This window comes from Nomascus leucogenys, unplaced genomic scaffold, assembly GCF_006542625.1.
Source record: "Nomascus leucogenys isolate Asia unplaced genomic scaffold, Asia_NLE_v1 000904F_72622_qpd_obj, whole genome shotgun sequence".
Classification (NCBI taxonomy): Eukaryota; Metazoa; Chordata; class Mammalia; order Primates; family Hylobatidae; genus Nomascus; species Nomascus leucogenys.
Genome location: NW_022096687.1, coordinates 41,904 through 62,134, shown reverse-complemented (window position 1 = coordinate 62,134; position 20,231 = coordinate 41,904). Strand labels below are relative to the sequence as shown.

At 48.6% G+C, this 20,231-nt stretch overlaps 1 pseudogene; it reads left to right on the top strand.

Annotated features, from left to right (window-relative positions):
* Positions 1-20,231, top strand: part of LOC115834018 — a 45,758-nt pseudogene that overhangs the window by 4,686 nt on the left and 20,841 nt on the right.

The window sequence follows — 20,231 nt, the reverse complement described above, 5'->3', positions numbered from 1 at the left end:
ATCCAGGATGGGGCCCTGGCAGTGCTGCCTGTTACTAGCTTTGTGGTTCTGGGCAAGATGCCTCACTTCTCCTCCTGGCCTCAGTTTGCTTTTCTGCCAAATGGGGTAGAATCTCACATGTCATTAAGGCAACTGGGTAGAGAAAAGAAGAAAGAAGCTGGGCGCGGTGGCTCTCATGTCTAATCCCAGCACTTTGGGGGCCGAGGCAGGCGGATCACTTGGTCGGGAGTTTGAGACCAGCCTGGCCAACATGGTGAAACCCCGTCTCTACTAAAAATACAAAAATTAGCTAGGTGTGGTGGCAGGCGCCTGTAATCCCAGCTGCTCAGGAGGCTGAGGCAGGAGAATCACTTGAACCCAGGAGGCGGAGGTTGCAGTGAGCTGAGATTTCACCACTGCATACTAGCCTGGGAGACAGAGTGAGACTCCGTATCAAAAAAAAAAAAAGAAGAAAGAAAAATGTTGTCCAAACAGGCAGTTGATGCTGTTTGCCATGGCGCGTGACTATCCCTCCTTGAGTCAGTCTCACTTTTTTCTGTGTCTTTCTGAGCATATGGCATCCTGCATGTTCTTGCTGTTTGAATGTTCTGTCCAACATGCCCAGCTGACCATGTAAATCTGTTTAGCCAAAGAAGCCCCATTTGAAGGTGATTTTGGCTGTACTGGCTTTTAGGCTCTACCTGCTATGTAAGGCGTGCCCCACTGCGCCTCCTCTGTCATTTTTTTGGGAATCAGGCCAGTGCCTCCCCTGCACATACCTTAACTCATCAAATCTGAGACGCCATTAGTTGCACGATGCGTTATTATTCTATGTAACAGTAAGAAAGAAAAGCAGCTGCCAATTAAACAAGGACATAAGACGTGTCTGGAGCCCGGACAAGCTGGAACATGAAATTGCAGGTGACGTGGGGGCAGTGGATTGCGGCCATGAGGGTAGTAGAATGGCTGTTTTTGTTCCTGTTGCCTGTTCTGGGGTAAGTTTACTACGATAAGCTGTGATGGGGCCAGTGTGGTGCATTGGATTCCCCACAGACCCATTGGCCTTACAGGGAAAAACCCCAGACTGGGGTTCAGTTCCTCATTCTATTCCGGGGATGTCCAGGATACAGGCCTTCAGTCAGACCCAGATGGTGGGTGGGAATCTGGGACATCCATGGTGCCAGCCACTAGGACATCAGCAGAGGACCTTGTGACTCTGGTCGGAGGCTGTTTGGGTGGTCCAGGTGATGGGAGAAATTGTCTCGTGGGAGGCAGATAGAGCTTGGGCATCTGTGACTGAGCATTGTAAGGAAACGGCCCATGTCCATGACCCAGTTGAAGGTCTTTGGCAGGCAGAGGTGGGGCCCCTGTTGATTACAGTTCTTCATGGGGACAGAACTAGTAGGATGGATGGATGGATGGATAGATGATAGATTGATAGATGGATGATAGATTGATAGATGATAGATGATAGGTAGATGATAGATGGATAGATAGTTGGTGGATGTATACATGGTAGGTAGATGGATAGATGATAGATGGATGATAGATGGAGGATTGATAGATGATGGATGGGTGGATGGAGGATGAGAGGGGATCTACTAGGGAAACTGGATCATGTGATTATGGAGGCTGAGAGGTCCCACACTAGGTCATCTGCAACCTGGAGAACCCAGGAAGCTGGTAGCATGGCTCAGGCCAAGTCCAAAAGTCTCAGACCCAGGGAAGCTGATGGTGGAATTCTCAGTCCACAGTCAAAGGCCTGAGAACCTGGAGTCATTGGGTAAGTCCCAGAGTCCAGAGGCCAGACATCCTGGAGTTCTGATGTTCAAGGGTGGGAGAGGATGACATCCCGGCTGCAGAAGAGAGAGTGCCTGCATTTGCCATTACTCTGACTTTTTGTTGTGTCCGGACCCTCTGCTGATTGGGCGGTGTCACCCACATGGGGTGAGGATGGATCTTCCTTAGTCAGTCCACTCATTCAAACGCCAGTCTCGTCTGGAAACACCCCCACAGACACATCCAGAAATAACACTTTACCAGCCATCTGGGTATCCCTTAACCCAGTCAACTTGACCCCTAACATCACCCATCTCATCTGGATTCCTTCATCCTCACCTGCAGCATCCCCCACTGCTAAGCAGGCTACATTTGCAGCGTGGGCTTCAGCATTCCTCATCCATGCCTCTGCTGATCACCTGGCTCGGCTTCCTTTCATGGAAGAAGGATGCCCACCTTTGTGTCCCCTGGAGCTTGTCAGGAGAGCAGGTTGCTGGAGACACCATGGGAGAGGCCAATATCACAGCCTTGGGAGGAGGACAGAGTTTGAATCAAGAAGCTCCTCCACTGGCCTGGCCCTTAATCCATTGAGCAGATGAAACCGACTGCTGCTTTTGTGCTTAGCGATGTTTAGTCCCTGAAGGGTTCAGAGAGTGGAACAAAAGAGACACACTCTAGTTGGGTGCCATCGACATTCTATATGGGAGACAGGACGTTGGTTGTGAAACATGCATTGATAAGAAGCTTTGGAGAATGATAGTGTTGGGGTGAGATAAAAATGAGGAAATGAGGGTGAGAGTAACCGAGGAAGCTTTTGTGTGTGTGTGTGTGTGTGTGTGTGTGTCTTTTCTTTTTTTTTTTTTTTTTTTTTTTGAGATGGAGTCTCACTCTGTTACCCAGGCTGGAATACAGTAGTGTGATCTCGGCTCACTGCAACTTCTGCCTCTCGGGTTCAAGCAGTTCTTCTGCCCCGGTCTCCCAAAGTGCTGGGATTACAGGTGCATGCCACCATACCTGACTAATCTTTTGTATTTTTAGTAGAGATGGGGTTTCACCATGTTGGCCAGGCTGGTCTCAAACTTCTGACCTCAAGTGATCCTCCTGCCTCGGCCTCCCAAAGTGCTGGGATTACAGGCATGAGCTACCGCGTCCGGCTGAGGGAGCTGTTTTAGATACAGTGGTCAAAGTTCTACCCAGTGCGGCCATGACCCTTGGTGAGCATGTGCCTGTCCCTCCCTAAGTCTGTCTCTGGCTCTTTCCGAGCCTCTGGCATCCTGAGTGTTACTGCTTTTTGAAGTATTTTTGTTTAACATGCCCAGCTGACCATGTATATCTGTTTTGAGAAGGTCACATTTGAGCAGAGACTTGTATCAGAGGGAGTGAGCCTTGTGTGTATCTGGGGAAGGAAGGGCTTTCCAGGTAGAGGGAGCAGCCAGTGCAAAGGCTCTGAGGACGCTTGTGGTGCATCAGGGGGCTCGTGTGGCTTGAGGAAAGTGAGTGACGGAGAGAAAGGGAGGAGATGAAGCAGGAGAAGGATTTGCAGGGGTCTCCTCTGAGAGTTAGGGTGGGATTCCAGGTGCAGTGAGAACACAGGGGCAGGTTTTCTGCAGGGCAGTGGTGTGACATGAGTTCTATTGTATGTATGTATGTATGTATGTATGTATGTATTTTAGAGACACGGTCTTGCTCTGTTGCCCAGGCTGGATTGCAGTGGCATGATCACAGTTCATTGCAGCCTGAAAATTCCGAGCTCAAGCAATCCTCCCACCTCATCCTCCGGAGTAGCTGGGATTACAGGTGCACACCACCATGCTTGGCTAATTAATTTTATATTTTATATTTATTTTTTCGAGATGGAATTTTGCTCTTGTTGCCTAGGCTGGAGTGCAGTGGCGCTATCTTGGCTCACTGCATCCTCCACCTCCCGGGTTCAAGCAATTTTCCTGCCCCAGCCTCCCAAGTAGCTGGGATTACAGGAATGTACCACCACGCCTGGCTAATTTTGTATTTTTAGTAGAGATGGGGTTTCTCCATGCTGGTCAGGCTGCTCTCAAACTCCTGACCTCAGGTGATCTGCCTGCCTCAGCCTCTTAAAGTGCTGGGATTACAGGTGTGAGCCACTGCGCCTGGCCTTTTTAAATTTTTTTTTTTATAGAGACAGGTCTCATTGTGTTGCCCAGGCTGGTCTCCAACTCCTGGCTTCAAGCAGTCCTCCTGCCTCAGCCTCCCAAATAGCTGGGATTACAGGTGTGAGCCACCACACCCAGCTGAGTTCTGGTTTATAACAACCCAGGCTGCCCTGGGGAAGGTGGATATTAGGGACAAGAGTGAAGACAGGGAGACCAGGGTGGGAACCTCAAGGGCTGTCCATGAAGTCCCTTCATGCCTCACTGGGAGCCTCCATTTTATTTATTTATTTATTTATTTTTGAGACAGGGTGTCACTCTTTTGTCCAGGCTGGAGTGCAGTGGCATGATCTCGGCTCACTGCAACCTCCATCTCCTAGGCTGGAGTGATCCTCCCACCTCAGCCTCCCTAGTAGCTGGGACTACAGGCACACGCCACCACACCTGAGTAATTTTTTTTTTTTTTTGTAGAGATGATGTCTCACCATGTTGCCCAGGCCGTTCTCAAGTTCCGGAGCTCAAGCAGTCCACCTACCTTGGGCTCCCAAAGTGCTGGGATTACAGGCGTGAGCCACTGTGCCTGACTGGGGCCTCCATTTTTCACCCAGAGCATTTTCTGAGAATTCAGTGAGATATATGTCATAAGCTGTGCCCTAGCGCTGAGTAAATGCTGGGCAGGTTTTAGTTGTACAAATTTTATGTATTCATCTGCACACTTTGATCTTGCCAGAGAGGATGTGGTGAGAACTGGGTCTTTGAGCTTGAAAGTGGGCCATTTGAGAAGGGTCTGGCTCTGTTGAGTACCATGGTGTTTAGGGATGCTCAGCATGGGGCCAGGGGATCATTTCCTTGGGACATTGGTAGACGGATCGCTTGCCTTATTCCCAGAGGCGTAAGCCAGATCTGGTACCTGTAACCCCTGTGAACCTGGAGAGAGTGAGAAGGAAAACTCTGTCCTAGGCTGGAATTTCCTGGTGTGGCCGCTTACACCCAGATCCCTTTAGTTAACTAGAGAAAGGAATGCAGCCCGTGCAGCTCTGGGCTGCTGGGTGTCCTAGGCTCGGGGATCAGGTGAGGGATGCCAGGGCAGGGGGGTCTGCGTGGTTTCCTGGATGCTTCTACCACCTCTCTTCACCCCTGAGTCACGTGTGGGTGGGCATGGTGACTCATGCCTGTAATTGCAGTACTTTGGGAGGCCGAGGCAGGAGGCTGTCCTGAGTTGATGAGTTTGAGACCAGCCTGGCCAACATGGTGAATCCCTGTCTGTGCTAAAAATACAAAAATTAGCCGGGTGTGGTGGTGCTTGCCTGTAATCCAGCCACAGGGGGTCTGAGGCATGAGAATTGCTTGAATCTGGGAAGTAGAGGTTGCAATGAGCCAAGACTGTGCCACTGCACTCCAGCCTGGGTGATAGAATGAGACTCCATCTCAAAAAAAAAAAAAAAAAAAAAGGTAGCTGTGAGTAATCTCCCTGCTCTACCTTTGGATTTAAAAACCCAGTGCTTCACTGGTTTGTGTGTAGTGGTTTTATATTCTCTTTTGTGTATGGCCACTCAGAGCTTAGGGCCATTTTGGACTGTGGTTTCTGCTGGCATGAATGTGAAATGCTTCTGTGACTGGAAGAGTTTGGCCGTTTTTTGTTTTTTTTTAAGTTAGACATAGTGACCATACCACCAGTCACCCCCTTCCCAGGCAGCCAGCCAACAGAGCTGAGAACATATGTTCATAAAAGGCCGGTAGAGGAATGTTCTTAGCTACTTTGTGATAACCCAAACTGGAGGTAAGCCAGACATCTATTAGCAAGTGAACAGACAGATGCACCAGTTATGTACATCTGCACAACCGAATACTAAGTGATGTACAAGAATGAACTGTTGGCCAGGCACAGTGGCTCATGCCCATAATCTCAGCACTTTGGGGGGCCAAGGCAGGCAGATCACTTGAGGTCAGGAGTTCGAGACCAGCTTGGCTAACATGGTGAAACCCTGTCTCTACTAAAAATATAAAAATTAGCCAGGTGTGTGTGGTGGCGCACGCCTGTAATCCCAGCTACTCGGGAGGCTGAGGCAGGAGAATCGCTTGAACCTGGGAGGCGGAAGTTGCAGTGAGTCAAGATTGCACCATTGCACTCCAGCCTGTGTGATAGAGCAAGACTCCATGTCAAAAAAAAAAAAAAAAATCCCTGTAAGGTAAAGACTACTTTTTTGGTGACAGCTTTATTGAGATATTCATACACCACATGATTCATGTATGCAGAACATATAGTTCACTGATTTTTAGTGTGTTCATAGAGTTGTGCAGTCATCATCACAGTCAATTTTATTTATTTGCTTTTTAAGACAGTCTTGCTCTGGTGCAGAGGCTGAAGTGCAGTGGTACATCCTCGGCTCATTGCAACCTCGTCCTCCTCCTGAGTTCAAGCGATTCTCCTTCCTCACCCTCCCAAGTGGCTGGGATTACAGGCAACCGCCACCATGCCTGGCTAATTTTTTTCATTTTTAGTAGAGACGAGGTTTTGCCATGTTGGTCGGGCTGTTCTCAAACTGCTGACCTCAAGTGATCCACCTGCCTTGGCCTCCCGAAGTCCTGGGATTACAGGCATGAACCACTGCACCCAGTCAAAAAAAAAAATCTTTTTTTAGAAATAGGGTCTTGCTATGTTGCCCTAGCTGGCTGGACTCTTTTTTTTTTTTTTCTTTTTTTTTTTTTGCATTGAGCTATAAATGCCTATCCCTTTGCCTGTCTTGATGTTTTTTTTTTTTTTTTTTGAGACCGAGTCTTTTTGCCCAGGCTAGAGTGCAATGGTGTGGTCTCAGCTCACCACAACCTCCACCTCCCGGGTTCAAGCGATTCTCCTGCCTCAGTCTCCCAAGTAGCTGGGATTACAGGTATGCGCCACCATGCCCAGCTAATTTTGTACTTTTAGTAGAGATGAGGTTTCTCCATGTTGGTCAGGCTGGTCTTGAACCTCCCGACCTCAGGTGATCTGCCCACCTGGGCTTCCCATAGTGCTGGGATTACAGGCGTGAGCCACCGCGCCCAGCCTGTTGTTGTTCTTTCTTTTTGAGATGGAGTTTTGCTCTGTCACCCAGGCTGGAGTGCAATGGCGTGATCTCGGCTGATGGCAACCTCCACCTCCCAGGTTCAAGTAATTCTCCTGCCTCAGCCTCCCAAGTAGCTGGGATTACAGGCACCTGCCACCATGCCTGGCTAATTTTTGTATGTTTAGTAGAGATGGGGTTTCACTATGTTGGTCGGGCTGGTCTCAAATTCCTGACCCTAAGTGATCCACCCACCTTGGCCTCCCAAAGTGCTGGGATTACAGGTGTGAACCACCACTCCCGGCCATGATTGTTATTTTGTATTGTTTTGAAATCAGGAAGTGTGAATCCTCCAACTTGGTTCTTATTTTTCACGATTGTTCTGGCTGTTCTGGGTCCTCGAGTTTCCATGTGAATTTTAGAGTTAGCTCATAATTTCTACCTGGCAGCCAGCTGGGCTTTTGATGGGGATTGCCTTGACTCTAGATCAGTTTGGAGCCATCAGTTTTCTAAGTCTTTAACTTATTCAACTCGTTTAATCTTACCTACCTTGGAGGTAGGTCCTACTTTTATCCTCATTTCACAGAGGAGGAAACTGAGGCCCAGAGAGCTTAAGGACCTTGCCTGAAGCCACACAACTGGCCAGTGGCCAAGCCAGACCTTGAGCCGGTGGCTCTAGAGCCCGTGTTTATAACCACTGTGCTGAGCTGCCTCTCTCCCTGGGCTTGTTGTCTTTGACTCTGCCTTCCCTGCAGGGTGGCATTCCCTGGCCATGTCCTTGTGGTAGCGGGCTGCGTCTCTGGCAGACCCCACAACGGCTTCACCTCCTTGTGTTCCAGGCAGCCGGTGAAGGTCGTGTACTCCTCCAAGGATCCTGCCCAGCCGAAAGAGAGTTCCAAGGTGGATGCGAATGAGGAGGTGGAGGCTTTGATTGTCAAGTCCCCACAGGAGTGGAACCCCTCCCTGTCTAAGGTGTTATACAAGACCTTTGGGCCCTACTTCCTCATGAGCCTCTTCTTGAAGGCCATCCACCACCTGATGATGTTTTCCGGGCGGCAGATCTTAAAGTAAGACCCCTTCCCTCCCAGGTGGGCTCCATTTTCCCTCCTTGGATTTGATCTTTCATTTGCATCAGTCATAACCCTGGGGTCATGCTGTGTCCTGAAGTGGGCTCATAGCCAGATGTCTCCATTTTTACTTTAGCTTTTTTGAAAATAATAGAGACAGGGTCTTGCTTTGTTGGTCAGGCTGGTCTCGAGCTCCTGACTTCAGGCGATCCTCCTGCCTCGGCCTCCCAAAGTGCTGGGATTGCAGATGTGAGCCACGGTCACTGCCTAGCTTTGCTTTATGCTTTACTTAATTACCATATTAGTGAAGACCACTTCGTTTGCAAGTAACAGAAACCCACTAGGCTCCCCTGAAACCCAAATGGGGAGGATATGGCACTGTCTTGGGAAACCAAGAGCAAGGAAATGCCAGGAGATCTCACGAAAAAACTGCAATCAGGGTTGGGCGCAGTGGCTCTTGCCTGTAATCCCAGCACTTTGGGAGGCCTAGGTAGGAAGATCACCTGAGGTCAGGAGGTCAAGACCAGCCTGGCCAACATGACAAAACCATCTGCTAAAAATACAAAAATTAGCTGGGCATGGTGGCGCACGCCTGTTATCCCAGCTACTCAGGAGGCTGAGGCATAAGAATTGCTTGAACCCAGGAGGCAGAGGTTACAGCAAGCTAAGATCACATCACTGAACTCCAGCCTTGGCGACAGAGCAAGACTTTGTCTCAAAAAAAAAAAAAAAAAAAAGCAAAGAATAAAACAAACAAACAACAACAAAAACTGCAACCAGGAACCGGGGAGTCAGAAAGGAGGTTGGTTCTCTCCTTCCTGGCTCTCTGCTGCTCTGTGACTCGGGGGCTACACATTCATTCTCTTTCTTCCTCCCTACCTCTTTACCTCGTGTTCCCTATGCAATTCCTTTGGGTGACTTGCTGGTGATGAGATAGAGCTAGAGCAATTAGTGCACAACCCCAAGGCAGAGGCCTCTTTTATGAGCAGTTTGGGCCACCTGCACAGCCAGATCACCACTGTGGACTTGTTTTTCCGTCTATGAAATTGAAGTGATAGTGTCTAGCTCGTCTGGCTCAGGAGAAGTTGCAGTGCCAACACTGAAGCTCTTTTCCCTGCTCCCATGTGTCACAAGGCATTCCAGGCCCTCTCTTTGCTCCTTTGCAGGTTGCTCATCAAGTTTGTGAATGACACGAAGGCCCCAGACTGGCAGGGCTACTTCTACACCGTGCTGCTGTTCATCACTGCCTGCCTGCAGACCCTCGTGCTGCACCAGTACTTCCACATCTGCTTCGTCAGTGGCATGAGGATCAAGACCGCTGTCATTGGGGCTGTCTGTCGGAAGGTAGGGGGCGCTGTGCCATTGGCACGTGGCCCGACTTCCACATCCCCTCCTGCAGCCCTGGGTTACTCTGGGGCCAGCGTGGGGATTTCTGGCCCAGCTTCTGGAGCAGTAGGATGAGGGTAGCTTCCGTGACCTTAGGTGGCCGGGACAGTGCACATCAGGCATTTACGTTAGGAAAGCGGATTTCAAGGGTTGACGTGTAGATGTCGTTATGTATCAGCTGTGCGTAATTGAGTTTCTTAGCTGGATCGGTGGCCCTTGATGTGGGGAAATCCAAGTTTGGATCCTCATTCTGCTGTTAACATTCTGTGTTTCAGCTTGTTGTCACTTATTTTTTTTTTTCGTTTTTTTGAGGCCAAGTGTCACTCTCCCCCAGACTGGAGTGCAGTGGCATGATCTCGGCTCACTGCAACTTCCGCCTCCTGAGTTCAAGCGATTCTTCTGCCTCAGCCTCCTGAGTAGCTGGGACTACAGGCGCCTGCCACCATGACCGGCTAATTTTTGTATTTTTAGTAGAGACACGGTTTCACCATGTTGGCCAGGCTGGTCTTGAACTCCTGACCTCAGGTGAGCCACCCGCCTGCCTCAGCCTCCCAAAGTGCTGGGATTTCAGGCATGAGCCACCACGCCCAGCCTGTTGTCACTCTTCATTTGAACTGAGCAGGTGGCACATTCCTTGCATGATAAGAGTATGTAGCAGGCATTTGTGTACATCCAATTTCAAAGGAACCAAATTACCTTCTTGATCCCTATACATTATTTTTTTTTTGTCTTGAGGTCAAGGAAACTGCTTGGCTCCTAGGTTAGGAAGAGATAGTCTTTCAGGTACTTGATGGACTAGAGGAGTGATTCTCAGGCCTGTCTGTGAATTAGATTCACCTGGGGAACTTAAAACTGATGCAGGCCAGGCGCTGTAGCTCCTGCCTGTAATCCCAGCAGTTTGGGAGACCAAGGTGGGGGAGTCATTTGAGGCCGGACTTTCAATACCAGCCTGGTGAATATAGCAAGACCCTGGCTGTGCAGAAAATAAAAGAAAAATTAGCCTGGTATGGTGGTGTGCACCTGTAGTTCCATCTACTCAGGAGGTTGAGTTAAAAGAATCACTTGAGCCCCGGAGTTGGAGGCTGCAGTGAGTCCTGATAGCATCCTTGCATTCCGGCCTGTGTGACAGAATGAGACCCTGTCTCAAAAAACAAAAAAACTTCCTGACACCTAGGTTGCGCCAGACCAGTGAAATTGAGCTTGCTGAGGTTGCACCCAGGTGTCATCGTTTTTATTTTTTATTTATTTTTATTTTTTGCAATAGGTTCTCGCTCTGTCACCCAGGCTGGAGTGCAGTGGCACGATCTTGGCTCACTGCAGCCTCCACCTCCCGGGCTCAAACGATCCTGCCACCTGAGCCCCCCACGTAGCTGGGACCAGAGGCATGCGCCACCACGCCTGCTAATGTCTTAGTGTTTTTAAAACTCACCAGAGGATAGTGTGCAACCGTGTTTGAGGGCTAAGGAGATTTGCCCCCACCAGGGCATGTTTGGCAATATCTGGGGGCATTTTTGGTTGTCCCAACTGGGGGTGAGGGCATGTAGTGGGTCGAGGCCAGGGATGCTGCTAAACATCCTACAGTGCACAAGACAGCCCCCCAAAGAATTATCCGGCCCCAGATGTCAAGAATGCCAAGGCTTAGAGACCCTGGCCCAGACCCTTGGTCCTTCAGTGGGATCTGAGACCAGCAGCATTGGCACAGCCTGGAAGCGTAGAAATGCAGAATCCCAGGCCACACCCCAGACCTGCAGAATCCGAAACAACTCCCACCGAACCACTCTCCCCAAAAAACCCAGCCGCATGTGTGCACATTAAAGCATGCGAAGCCCTGGTTTCGAGGACACCTAGGGTCCCTTGCCAATTGATGAGTTCAAGGTTGCGAGGCAGTGAGCACCGTGGATAAGAATGTGGGCTTTGAGATGACACAGGCGTCCCGGACAGACAGATAGGTCGGGAGGGGAGGAGCAGAGATCTGCGGCATATCTGCCCCTGAGAGTCTCTTTCCTCTCCGTGGGTCTGGAGGGAGAGTCAGGCCTCTTCACCTGCCACACTCACCCACCTTCCCTCTCCTTTGTCCCACAGGCCCTGGTGATCACCAATTCAGCCAGAAAATCCTCCACGGTCGGGGAGATCGTCAACCTCATGTCTGTGGACGCTCAGAGGTTCATGGACTTGGCCATGTACATTAACATGATCTGGTCAGCCCCCCTGCAAGTCATCCTTGCTCTCTACCTCCTGTGGCTGGTGTGTGTTTGACGCCGTTTCCCTTTGCATGCAGGGAGGAACTTCTACGTGTGGGCAGTGGGCTGAGGGAGTGGGTGTTGATGGTAATGGCATGTATAGCTCCCTGGCAGTTCCGGCTGTCATTCATATTTTATTTTCCAGCCTGTTAACCAGTTCCTCGGTATTTTGTTCCTTTCCTGAATTGTCAGGTTGATATTCTCCTTGGTGGCATGGCGTTTTCATTTTCTCTTTCCTTGACAGTGTCAGTAATTAATTACCCTACAACGGACACATCATATTTCTCCCCTTGAATCCTCCTAAACACTAACCAGACTCACTTATTCACTAGTCCCTAATTATAGTGGTCAAGATTCTCTCAATTGCAAAGGATGTAAATCTATCTTAAAGTAGCCTAAGTGTCTGGGTGTGGTGGCTCACGCCTGTAATCCCAGCACTTTGGGAGGCCAAGGCAGGTGGATCACCTGAGGTCAGGAGTTCGAGACCAGCCTCAATGTGGAGAAACCCCATCTCTACTAAAAATACAAAATGAGCTGGGCATGGTGGTGCTTGCCTGTAATCCCAGCTACTCGGGAGGCTGAGGCAGGAAATTTGCTTGAACCTGGGAGGCAGAGGTTGTGGTGAGCCGAGATCGGGCCGTTGCACTCCAAGCCTGGGCAACCCAGAGCGAAACTCCATCTCAAAAAGAAAAAACAAAAACAAAAGTAGCCTAAGTAAATAAAGGGAACTTTGGGACTGCCTGTATCTCAGAAATCTGGGGACTAGCTTCAGGCGTGGATTGATCCAGGAGATCAGGCAATGTTGTCAGTACTCAGTTTCACTCACTCTTTCATCATTTCCTAGCCCTGTTCTCTGAGTTGTCATCATTCTCAGTGGTACTTCCCCACATGGCTCCGTAGCTTTGGGCTGATAGCATCCTGACAGATAAAGGTGCCAGAGAAAAGACAAGGCATAATTTCTCTGCACAGCCAGAGTCAGTCTCAGAGAGCAATCTGATTGGCCTGGCTTGGTCCTATTCACACCCCAAACCAATCACTATGGCCCAGGAGGCAGAGTTCTCTGATTGGCCAGCCTGGGTCACATGTCCTCTCCCATGGCCGAAGACATGTGATTGACAGCCCTTCCATGTGGAGAGGGAGAGTTCCCAAAATAAAATGATGATAAGCAAAGAGGCTCATAGCACAACACATGCCTTGTGCTTTGCTACCTCTGGATCTTTGCCACGTGCCTTTCCTTCCTTCTTCCTAATTGATGAAAGCCTGCTCATCCCCCAAGGCTGTAACAAACACTGCTTCCATTGATTTCCCCTCCCCTCTCAATTAGATGGACTTCTTCTTCTGTTGAATTTTGAATCCCAATAACTTTAGTATAGGAACTCATCTAATAATACTTTCTGAAATAGTTTTTTTTTGTTTTGTTTTTGTTTTGACATGGAGTCGCGCTCTGTTGCCCATGCTGGAGTGCAGTGTGCCATCTCGGCTCGCTGCAACGTCTGCCGCCCAGGTTCAAGCAATTCTCCTGCCTCAGTCTCCCGAGTAACTGGGACTACAGGCTTACGCCACCATGCCCACTAATTTTTTTTTTTCTTTTTGTATTTTTAGTAGAGACGGTGTTTGACCATGTTGGCTAGGCTGATCTTGAACTCCTGGCTTCAGGTGATCTACCCTCCGTGGTCTCCCAAAGTGTTGGAATTACAGGCGTGAGCCACAGCGCCCAGCCCACTTTCTGAAATAGTTTTTTTTTTTTGCATGCTCAATGTACTGCCTCCTCTTTGACGGGTAACGTGTTAGCTACTTGCAGACATACAGCAGCTGACTTTTGTGTCTTCCGTGGGTACAACCCCAGCAGGGCTTGGTACATAATGGGCACAGCTCAAATTATTATCTGTTATTGAAAGAGAAGGTCTGGACGAAATGGCTCATGCCTGTGATCTGAACACTTTGGGAGGCTGAGGCAGGTGGATCATCTGAGGCCAGGAGACCAACATGGCCAACATGGCAAAAACCCTGTCTCTACTAAAGATATAAACATTAGCCAGGCATGGTGGTGTATGCGTATAATCTCAACTACTTGGGTGGCTGAGGCAGGAGAATGGCCTGAATCTGGGAGGCAGAGGTTGCATTGAACTGAGTTTGTGCCACTGCACACCAGCGTGGGCAACAGAGTGAGACTCTGTCTTAAAACAAAAAGGAAGAAGAAAAAAATTACTGGTTTATTTGGCTGTAGTTTGCTTTTTTTGTACATTTATAGAGTAGAAGGTGAGTAAAGTGTTTCTAACAATAGAACTCAGAAAAAAACACCAGAATTTAATTATCTAATAGGCTGGGGGCAGATGTAGGTGGCATGAGCTTGTAATCCTAGCACTTTGGGAGGCTGAGGTGGAAGGATTGCTTGAAGCCAGGAGTTTGAGATCAGCCTGGGCAACATAGTGAGACCCTGTCTCTACAAAAAAAAAAAAAAAAAAAAACTTAGCTGGGTGTGGTGGTACCTACCTGTGGTCCCAGCTACCCTGGAGGCTGAGGCAGGAGGATTGCTTGAGCCTAGGAGTTCAGAGGCTGCAGTGAGCTAGGATCACACCACTGTACCCCTACCTGGGTGACAAGGCAAGACCCTATCTCTAGAAGAAAAAAAAAAATCTAAATAAATTGTCTTTTCAAGCAGGTGTCTTGGGGAGTCCACTTTCGCAAAAGTGCTACTATGGGAAAAATATTTTTGGAACATTTGTTATAGAACTGCCTTCAGGATTGGTTTATGAAACATTAAGAAAATTGTCTAACATCACATTTTGTTTTAGATGGTAGTTGCTTGAGCTCAGCACTGTTGATACTTGGGGCCAGACAGTTCTTTGTTGTGGGGGCTGTCTTGTGTTTTTGTTCTTTTTTTTTTTCTTTAAGGGGCAGAGTCTTGCTCTATTGCCCAGGCTGGAGTGCAGTGGTGTGATCATAGCTCACTGCAGACTTAAATTCCTGGCCTCAGGCAATCTTCCCACTTCGTCATCTCATCTAGCTGGGGATTACAGGTGCATGCCTCTATCCCTGGCCAAGTTATTTTTTTGTAGAAATGGGGGGGGTCTCGCTGTGTTGCCCAGGCTGGTCTTGAACTTCTACCCTCAAGCTGTCTTCCCACTTTGGCCTCCCAAAGTGATGGGATTACAGGTGTGAGTCACTGCACCTGGCCACAAGGCTGTACGTTAATACAGCAAAATTAGCAAAGAATTAAGGCACACATGGGGCAGTGTTCAAGGGAAGCCAGGTACAGGCTTCTGGGAGTCCCCAGCAGAGTCACACAGGTGCACTAATTCTCTGGCAACCATGATGATGATGTGTGTGAAATGTTGCCAACCAGGGAAGCTTGGTAGGAGCTCAGTGCCTGGGTTTGCATTAGGGGCAGGTCACATAAGCACCCTTTGCTTGGCATATACCAAAAGTCTAGACTCCCAGAGGGAAAGCGGTGTTCAGCATAAACCATATTGTTTGTACAAACAGTTGAGGCACACTGAGCCACTCTTACCAATTCTGTTAATGGTGGAAACCCTGTAAGTATGCAGACAGTAGCCAAGGGCTAAACTTGTAAGCAGCCTACAAGCAGGATAAGCAGTCAGGTGGTCATATTCACACTTTTCTACTTACTACCTTATTACCTTTCTAAAAATCTAAGCTGGGTGTGATGGCTCGCACCTGTAATCCCAGCTACTTGGGAGGCAGAGGTGGGAAGATCGCTTGAGCCCATGAGTTTGAGACCAGCTTGGGCAACATAGTGAGACCTTGTCTCTACAAAAAAAATCAAAAAAATAGCTGGGCATGGTGGTGTGACTGTAGTCACAGCTGCTTGGGAGGCTGAGTTGGGAGGATCACTTGAGCCCAGGAGATCGAGACCAGTTTGAGTAACATAGTGAGACCTTGTCCTTACAAAAAACCAAAAAAATTAGCTGGGCATGGTGGTGTGACTAGTCACAGCTACTTGGGAGGCTGAATTGGGAGGATCACTGGAGCCCGGGAGTTGGAGACCAGCCTGGGCAATGTAGCAAGACCTAATGCTTACCTGTAGTCCCAGCTACTTTGGAGGCTGAAGTAGGAGGATCACTGATGCAAATAGCCACTCTACTGCAGCCTGGGCAACATAGCGAGACCTCATCTCCTAAAAAAAAAAAAAAAAATTAGAATCCTAAAGTTGTAATTTGCAAAACTCATGTGGCCCCAAGGGCTTGGGAGAAAGGAGCATGGACTTGCGTATTCTTCAAGGGATTGGGAGGACCCGAAGAGATGCTTAGGAATGAAACCACAGGCTCTTAACACCCTATTGTGGGGTAAAAGTAATACACCTTGACCTGAACTTGGTCAGCAGCATCCACGTGGGATGGATCAGCCGGGGAAGCTGTTAGGGGCCCTGTTTTCTCCTGTCTGGTGAGTGATGAAGAGTCTCCTTTCCTTCCTTAGAACCTGGGCCCTTCTGTCTTCGCTGGAGTGGCGGTGATGGTCCTCATGGTGCCCGTCAATGCTGTGATGGCGATGAAGACCAAGATGTATCAGGTAATGCCTGTGTCTCCGTGGGCCCCCAAGCCGGGCCCTAGGCAGGGGCCTCTCCATGCGGATTTTAGTCCAGTTCCTTCTGCTCTGTCCCTGGGGTTCTCAGCCTTGCCTGCCAATTGGAGTCACCTGGGGAGCCTTAACAAATGCTGATGCCCCGGCCGCATATCTGGGATTCTGATTCACTTATTGTGGGTGGGGTCTGGACATCAAGATGTTTTAAAGCTTCCCAGGTCATTGTATTGGGCAGCCAAGATTGAGAGCTCCTGACACATGGTTAGATCTTGTAGGCTGGTGACTGGAATCAGAAGGTCTGTGAGCCTCCGAGAGAGTCCTTGTTTCCCACTGTCTTGCTTATTATGTGTATGCGTGACTCAGCTTTCAAGAGTTGAGTACAAATTACCCCCTACTTTTTTCCCTCTTTTTAGCTCTTACCTTATACCAGACATGGTGTTAATCTCTTTATTTAAATTAAAATAATTAATTTCTAAAATGGGGCCTTGCTGTGTTGCCCAGGTTGGTCTCAAACTCCTGGGCTTAAGTGATCCTGTTGCCTCAGCACCTCAAAGTGTTGGGATTACAGGTGTGAGCCACCATACCCAGCTTTCAGCTTTTTATTTTTGGAGATATTTTGTATTTTAAAAAGTTTAAATACCCAAATAATAGAGTGAGGTTTCTTATTATAAAAAAGTTCAAATCAAGCTGGGCTCACCCCTGTAATTTCAGCATTTTGGGAGGCCAAGGTGGGTGGATCACCTGAGCTTAGGAGTTCAAGACCAGCCTGGGAAACATGGTGAAACCCTGTCTGTACCAAAAAAAAAGTTAGCTGCGTGTGGTGATGCGTGCCTATAGTCCCAGCTACTTGGGAGGCTGAAGCATGAGGATCACCTGAACCCAGGAGGTAGAAGCTGTAGTGAGCCATGATTGTGCCACTGCACTCCAGCCTGGGCAACAGAGTGAGATCCTGTCTCAAAAAAAAAAAAAAGTTTAAATCGTACAAAAGTACATAAATTAAAAGAGGATACCCCCTTCCCTACTCTCTCAACCACTGCAAATATATAGAAGCAAATCCTTCTAGAACTTTCTATGTATGTATATACAGACCTGATGAATGGTATAGGTTTGTTTTTATATATGTGGGTTTTATTTTGTTTGTTGAGATGGAGTCTCACTTTGTTGCCCAGGCTAGAGTGCAGTGGTGCGATCTTGGCTCACTGCAACCTCTGCCTCCCTGGTTCAAGCAGTTCTCCTGCCTCAGCCTCCCGAGCAGCTGGGATTACAGGTGCCCACCACCACACCCAGCTAATTTTTGTATTTTTAGTAGAGATGAGGCTTCACCATGTTGGCCAGGCTGGTCTTGAACTCCTTACCTCAGGTGATCCACCTGGCTCGGCCTCCCAAAGTGCTGGGATTATAGGCATGAGCCACCATGCCTGGCCATTATATATGTTTTTTTTGTGTGTGATATTATTACCATACCTGTTTTTACCTAAATGGGCCCACATGGCAGCATGATTTTTGTCTTTTAGTGCCTTGCTTTGGGGACCTCTCTGTGCTGTGCCGTATAGCTTCAATTCATTCTCCCCACCTGGTGCCTTTTGGTCTATAACGGAGATGGTGCGGTTTATTTCTCTGCTCTTCTGTTGATGGATATTTATGGTGTGCTGTGGAATTCCAAATGGGAGCACTTGGCTGGACTGTTGGTACCACAGGGAGATGAGTTTCAGGACATGGGCCCATTGGAAGGAGAGGCCTCACGGGGTAGGGTTGGGTGGGATGGGTGAGGCAGGGGCTTTAGGATCGAGTCACCCTTCAGTCTCTTGATGTGTAGGATGCCCTGAGTGGCCCGACTCAACCCATTTCAGTCCCTGGCCTCCAGATCACGTAGCTTAAATTCTTCCCATCTGTGACCCGGGGATGACTGTAGCACTAAACGATAGAGTTCTTGTGATTGTTAAGTGTCTGAATACATGTAAAATGCTTAGAAAAGTTGCTGGTATACACAAAATCCTGGGTGGTAGTAAAAATATTTAACAACTGCACTGCACAAGTATCCACTATTTGGAACCAGTGCTAGCCAGTACAGAAACATTTCACTATTTTAACAACCATGGGCCAGGCACAGGGGCTCGTGTCTGTAATCCCAGCTCTTTGGGAGGCTGAAGCCGGAGGGTGGCTTGTGGCCAGGAGTGCAAGACCAGCCTGAGCAACATAGCAAGGTGCCATTTCTACAAAACATACAAAAATGAGCTGGGTGTGGTGGCATGTGCCTGTGGTCCCAGCTACTAAGGAGGCTGAGGTGGGAGGATCGCTTGAGCCCAGGAATTCAAGGCTGCAGTGAGCTATGATTGTGCCACTGCACTGCAGCCTGGATGCCAGAGTGAGATGCTGTTTCCAAAAAAAAGAAAACTGGGCTGACAAGAAATAAGAAAACAGGCTGGGTGTGGTGGCTCACGCCTGTAATCCCAGCACTCTGGGAGGCCGAGGTCGGTGGATCACTTGAAGTCAGGAGTTCGAAACCAGCCTGGCCAACATAGTGAAGCCCCATCTCTATTAAAAATAGAAAAATTAGCCAGACATAGTGGCAGGCATTTATAGTCCCAGCTACTCAGGAGGCTGAGGTAAGAGAATCTCTTTAACCCAGGAGGCAGAGGTTGCAGTGAGCCGAGATCATGCTACTGCACTCCAGCCTGGGCAACAGAGTGAGACTCTGTCACAAAAAAAAAGAAAAAATAAGAAAACAGAGAAGAAAAACACCACCACCATGTTTCCTGTGTTTGGGTCAGCAGAATAGGGACTGAATCCCTTCTTTTCTGCACACCTGAAGGGTTTTTCTTGCCTCTATTCCTGGATTCTAAATTGAGTATGTTTCTCCAATGTCTAACCTAACATGATTTGAAGGGTTTTCTTTTCCTTGATAGCGGGGTCTTTTGGTGTGGTCTTGGGGCTCAAGAGTAGGGCTCATAGGGATTACAGGGTCAGCTCTCCCACCCTCAGGAGGCCCATTTTTAATAGACGGTGATGTTGAGGCCCAGTGTGGTGGCTCACACCTGTAATCCCCACACAGGAGTTTGAGACCAGCCTGGGCAGCATGGTGAAACCCCATCTCTATTGAAAAGAAAAAAAAAATCAATATAAAAAACATTTACATGTCAAAGTATATAATAAAGTTTATGAAAAAAATAGCTGGTGATGTTGAGTGATGGGCTGATGCCAGGGTCGCCCCAGATGTGTTGACTGCCCTTCTCTTCCAAGGTGGCCCACATGAAGAGCAAAGACAATCGGATCAAGCTGATGAACGAAATTCTCAATGGGATCAAAGTGCTAAAGCTTTATGCCTGGGAGCTGGCATTCAAGGACAAGGTGCTGGCCATCAGGCAGGAGGAGCTGAAGGTGCTGAAGAAGTCTGCCTACCTGTCAGCCGTGGGCACCTTCACCTGGGTCTGCACGCCCTTCCTGGTGAGTGAAGCCACATTTTTCCTGGCCCTCATTGTTTGGTGTTTTATTTTGTCTGCGTACCTGAATATTTTTAAAAGGTCACTATGTCGCCCAGGTGCAGTGGCTCATGCTTGTAATCCCAGCACTCTGGGAGGCCAAAGCAGGTGGATCACCTGAGGTCAGGAGTTCAAGACCAGCCTGGCCAACATGGTGAAACCTAGTCTCTACTAAAATACAAAAAAATAAGCTGGGTGTGATGGCACATGCCTGTAGTCCCAGCTACTTGGGAGGCTGAGGCAAGAGAATTGCTTCAACCTGGGAGGCGACAGTTGGAGTGGGCCAAGATCATGCCACTGGTCTCCAGCCTGGGTGAGAGAGCAAGACCTTGTCTTAAAAAAAAAAAAAAAAAAAGTCACTGTGTCCGCAAGGCCTTCCCTGAACACTTGGTTTAAACATTTGCCATCTTCTCCATTCTCCTTTATTTTATTCACACTTAGCAGCTTCTAGCCAACCTGTTTAGGAACCATTCGTTATCTATTTACTGTGATATAAGCAGCTTGTGCCAGAATGTAAACCAGTGCCCCCTGCTTCCTGCATTAAGATAGCCTTGCAAGACAAAAAGTGTGAGCTGAGTCGAACGGCACGCTT